Raw genomic sequence first — 5160 nt, forward strand, 5'->3', positions numbered from 1 at the left:
GGCTCTGGGCACAGGGGGGCTGTGGGCACAGGGGGGCTGTGCTCTGGGGCTGGGTGATGTTCCTGCAGCACTGCCCCCGAGCTCTGGGTGTGCTGGGGTGGGATCCCAGGGCATGTAGGGAATGGGGGGTCTGTGCAGTTTGTGTCCCTGCTGGAAACACCCCTGTGTCCCACTGAGGGCTGCCTGGGGGTGTCCTGTGCAGCCCCAGGAGCAGGGAGGCCAGGAGTGTTCTCTGCTCACATCTCCTGCAGCCCCAGGGCTGTGCTCTGCTCTAACCCCCTGTGCTTGCACACCTGTGTGTTGTCACTGCTGCTGAGTTCCTCATTGCAATGCTCTGTATGATGTGAAGCTGTAACTGCTGTGCAATAAATGTCCCTAATAAACGTGTCAAACTAACCCCTCCCGAGTTGTTCTGTGCTGGGAGTCTCTGGGGTCCTGCTGCCAGCCCAGGGCTGAGTCCTGCAGGGAATGCTCTGGGGGCACTGCTGGAACAGGGCATGGCTGCAGCTGGAAGAGGCTGGGAAGCTGTCCCTCAAAGCCAGGGACGCTGTGCAGAGTGTTCCACGCTGTCCCACACCTCATCCTTGTCCCCAGACCGAGGGACAGGGCTTTCCTGGGTGCAGCACTCGGGGGATGAGGAAGGGGCTGGGTGGTCACACTCAGCTCTGGTCACTGGCTCGGTGTCCCTGCAGAGCAGTGACAAGAGGGACACTTAGGGGTGGCACCAGCGCTGTCCAGCCTCCCTGGCACTGGGGCTGGGGCACCCTGGGCACTCTGCTCTGCTGGTGACACTGAGCTCTGGTGACACTGAGCTCTGGGTGCTGGTGACACTGAGCTCTGGGTGCCGGTGACTCCAAGCTCTGGTGACACTGAGCTCTGGGTGCTGGTGACACTGAACTCTGGGTGCTGGTGACACTGAACTCTGGGTGATGGTGACAGCTCTGGGTGATGGTGACACTGAGCTCTGGGTGCTGGTGACAGCTCTGGGTGATGGTGACACTGAACTCTGGGTGCTGGTGACACTGAACTCTGGGTGCTGGTGACACTGAGCTCTGGGTGCTGTCCCAGGATGGATGGGGCACCCACAGGGACCTGGCTGGTGCCTCAGGGGCTCCCTGGAACAGAGGCTGGGCAGAGTTCAAGGAATAAAGTCAGGATTTATTAAAAAGGCCTTCAAAGGCTGCACCTTGGGCAGTACAAGAGCCTGGCTGAGGCTGCACCCACATGGACTCTGAGTCACCAGTTGTCATATTTTTATAAGTTTTGGTCCATTTAGATATTGGGGTTAATTGTCCAATTCCAGCTCCAGGTTATGCAGCCCCATCCTCCCAGTTTGCTCTCCTCAATTCACTGCTGTTTGCACTTTTTGGGCCTGAAGCTGGAATGGTGTCCTTGGTCCTGGGGCTGGAAAGGATGGCTTTGTGTGACTGAGCTGTGAGGAGAACTTACTAACACTTTATATGAAGTTCAGAGTATTATAATAATTAATAAATAGATATGTATATACTAATATTCACAGAATCTGGAAAATATGGAAGCTGGAACTTAAGGCATGGAGAGGTGGGGCTGTGCCAACCTCAAGCCAAGGGCAGAGTTCTGCACCTGGGCTGGGACAATCCCAAGCACAAATCCAGGCTGGGAATGAAGGGATGGAGAGCTTTAAAGAAAAAAGATTTGTGGGAGAAAAACATTAAAAAATCCCCCCAGCCCAAACAAAAAAACCAACAAAACCATCCCAAAATCTGTTTATTCTGTGTAGCATTTTGTAAGTAGGACAGCTACAGGTGTGTTCTTCTAGTTAGAACTTTTCTGCTGGCTTTCCTCCCTTACCTGCCTGTGTATTTCCCTCTTGGTGCAAGTTTTTAATTACAGAGGCTTTTATCCTTCCTGGCCTTCGGGCAGAGCTTTCCAGGCTCCTCACAGGGGGCTGCATCCAGCCATGCTCACAGCTGGGGAGCTCACCTTTCCCTGCCTCCAGTCTAAAAACAGCAGCCAAGTGAATAATTGAGCAGCTTTGCTGAGTTCCTGTGACTCAGAGCTTTGTGGGAGCCTCCCTGAGCTTTGGGCTGCTTGTTCTGGGGGGAAGGTGAGTGGGGAAGGGGATGTGACAGCTGGGGGGGACAGAGGCCCTTCCAGGGAATGTGGAGCTTCCCCAGCTCTGGAGGGGGAGTGGGGCATGAGGGTTTTTTTCTCCAGGTCCTGCTGCTCTTTCACATGAGGGATTTGTGGCTTCCTACAGCTCAGGAGCTGAGCAGCTGCACAATCTCAGCTCCTGAGCTACTCCTGAGGCTTTCAGAGAGCACAAAGACATTTCCCAGGTGTTGAAGTGCTGATAAACACTGGGAATAACAGCCAGAGCAGCTGGGGCTGCCCCTGCATCCCTGGCAGTGCCCAAGGCCAGGCTGGGCAGGGCTGGGAGCACCCTGGGACAGTGGGAGGTGTCCCTGCCATGGCAGGGCTGGCACTGGGTGAGCTCAACCCAAACCATCCTGGAATTCTGGGATCTGTGGTGTCAGGATGTGGGGAAGCAGCTCTGGGCTGAGGGGTGCAGAAGCTGGGGGTGAGGTTTCTCAGGATGCCAGCACTGTGCTGTCCCAGTGTCACCGTGTGTCCCCACAGGGCTGTGAGTGTTGGAGCTGCCGCAGCCCTGGGAATGCCCTGGGGGCTCCTCTGAGGGCTGCAAGGAAAAGCAGGAACCTTGTCTGCCTACAAAATGCTGATTTCATGCTGGCTCTCTCTCAGATGGTGCTTCCCCACCAATCTGCTGCTTGGATTTTGTTTTTTTTTGTTTCAGCCTTGGCTTCTGAGGTGGGATGTCCCTGGCTTGGCTCATTGAATAGGAAATTAAAAGGATTATAATGAAGTCATACATATGTCGAGAAGTCTATTAAAAGCTTAACAGGGAGGCTTAGAGAGGTTTAAAAACTGGGAATACAAACCCTTTCTGTTTTGCAGCGTGCTCAGGAGTTGTTCTAGCAAGGATCTGACAGCTGGGTGAATTAATGGGGTCCTCCAAGGCTTGAATTGCCTGAGCAAGTAGCTGGGACTTAAAATATTCAAGCCATGAACTTTGGAGCTTGTAGCTTGGGTTTAATGTGTTGTTAGTGCACTTAAAGCACCTTGTCTGGGGAGGTGCTGCAGAACTGGGCAGGCTGGGACCTCCTGGAAAATGTGAACCCTTTTCTCTGCCCATCCTTTGAGCTCGTCAGCCTTCACACTAAATTGAGCTGTCATTTCTCTGAACCGTGTTCCTGTGGAACTGGGATGTTTCTGGGCACATAATGAGGCAGCCTTTTTAAACTCGTGGTGTTTTCAGGAGGGTTTGAGGCAGGTAGGAGAGAGACAGAGACTCAGTGCTGCAGACAGGGAGGACTGGCTGACCCTCACTGCTCCTCTTCCAGAGCCCTGCTCTGTCCTGCACTTACATCACCCAATTTGCCTTTAATTTGTCTCTCTGCAACTTCACTGCAGCTTTAAAAGATGTTTCCCCCCCCCTTCATTGCTTAAAACAACATCATGTTTATTCCCTTGCTTCTTCCAGTAGCTCCTGGGGAGTCTTTGCAGGGATCCTTCAGAGTAAATGTAAGGAATTTCAATGAGAGGCTTGTCAAAGGAAAACAAACAGCAGCACTGTAAAAGGCACAAAAATTAAGCTTAGTCTAAACCCTTTATCATCACCTTTTTGCTAGGTGGGGTTCATGGTTTGGCTACACAATGGGAGTTAATTTCTGCCTTTGATCACTTGGGTAAATATTGAAATATTTGCCTAGGAGCTGTCGGGGTGAGCCCGGGATCAGCTCCTGGGCTGACAGCACAAAGGGCAGGGATGAGCTCTGCAGGGCTTCAGCCATCCCCATCTGCATCTGCAGGGCTTCAGCCATGTCCATCTGCAGGGCTTCAGCCACCTCCATCTGCATCTGCAGGGCTTCAGCCACCTCCATCTGCATCTGCAGGGCTTCAGCCATGTCCATCTGCATCTGCAGGGCTTCAGCCATTCCCATTTCCATGGCTTCAGCCATCCCCACTTGCAGGGCTTCAGCCATCTCCATCTGTAGGGCTTCAGCCATCTCCAGGGCTTCAGCCATGTTGATCTCCATGGCTTCGTCCATCCCCATCTCCATCTCCATGGCTTCATCCATCTCCATCTCTGTGGCTTCAGCCACCTCCATCTCCATGGATTCAGCCATCCCCATGGCTTCAGCCACCCTCCCCTGCAGGGCTGGAGGAGGTCTGGGAGCTGCTGGATCCCATTCCCAGCAGGAGCTCCATCAGAGCCGCTCTGCAGCAGCACCTGCAGCAAGGTGGGGCTGGGCTGGAGTGCTGCTCCCCTCCCACCAGGCTCTCCCTTTTCAGCCTGCCTTCCCCACCTTTTATTCCTCCTGCAGCCCTGGGGTTCTGCTGGTAAGAAGGGATTTGGTGGGGTTTATCCTGCTTACAAAACCCTGGGGAAGAGTCGTGTGCTGGGGTGGCTTTGCGAGGTCGTGTGACCCAGGCTAAATCCAACCTGGGATAGGAAACTTCCCTAATCCTGCCTCTGCTCGTGGCTCCCTCGCAGGCCTGAGCTCTTTAATCTTCTTCCACTTCAGTCCCATCACTGCAAATAGGGTAAGGCTGATTATATTGTGCATTTTATCTTTTCGAGCTGCACCCCAGCTGTTGTTATCGAGCGTTCTCGTTTCGGGGTGGGTTGGCACCGGGGTAATCTTGGATTAATGGGGCCTTTTTTTTTTTTGGAAAAAGGAAATTTTATAGTTAAGGAACGTGTTGGTTACTGTGAAGCTGCTCAGGAGCTCTTTGGTGGTTGGAGCTGAGAGCAGATCTACACCTTGGAGCAAATCTACACCTTGGAGCAAGGGCAGCTTTGGAGTGGCTGAGCAAAGGGAAGCTCAGCAATGCTGAGCAAGGCTGTGGTGCCTCCTCCTTGAACCCCACAGAACTGCTCTCCCTGGAGAGAGCTTTGGACAGCTTCAGCTCTCTTAGTCCTGCATGAGCAAGTCCCTGAAATATAAATTACATGGATCCTCAGCAATAATCTCCCCTTTCTGCTGCTGTTTTGGTGCAATTTCTGCAGCTGGTTTCCAGCCCTGACCCATGAAATACTGAGCACACCTTGTGTGCAGTTGGTGTGTCTGAAACACTCTGGCACACTTTTAGCAGGTG

The 5160-nt window shown here is 53.1% G+C and overlaps 1 protein-coding gene across 3 annotated transcripts in view; it reads left to right on the top strand.

Annotated features, from left to right (window-relative positions):
- The window catches only part of LOC102040855 (microtubule-associated protein 4), a 99503-nt gene that overhangs the window by 39271 nt on the left and 55072 nt on the right, over positions 1–5160 (top strand). The window lies entirely within an intron of this gene.

The sequence above is a fragment of the Geospiza fortis genome, unplaced genomic scaffold (assembly GCF_000277835.1).
Source record: "Geospiza fortis unplaced genomic scaffold, GeoFor_1.0 scaffold178, whole genome shotgun sequence".
NCBI classification, from domain to species: Eukaryota; Metazoa; Chordata; class Aves; order Passeriformes; family Thraupidae; genus Geospiza; species Geospiza fortis.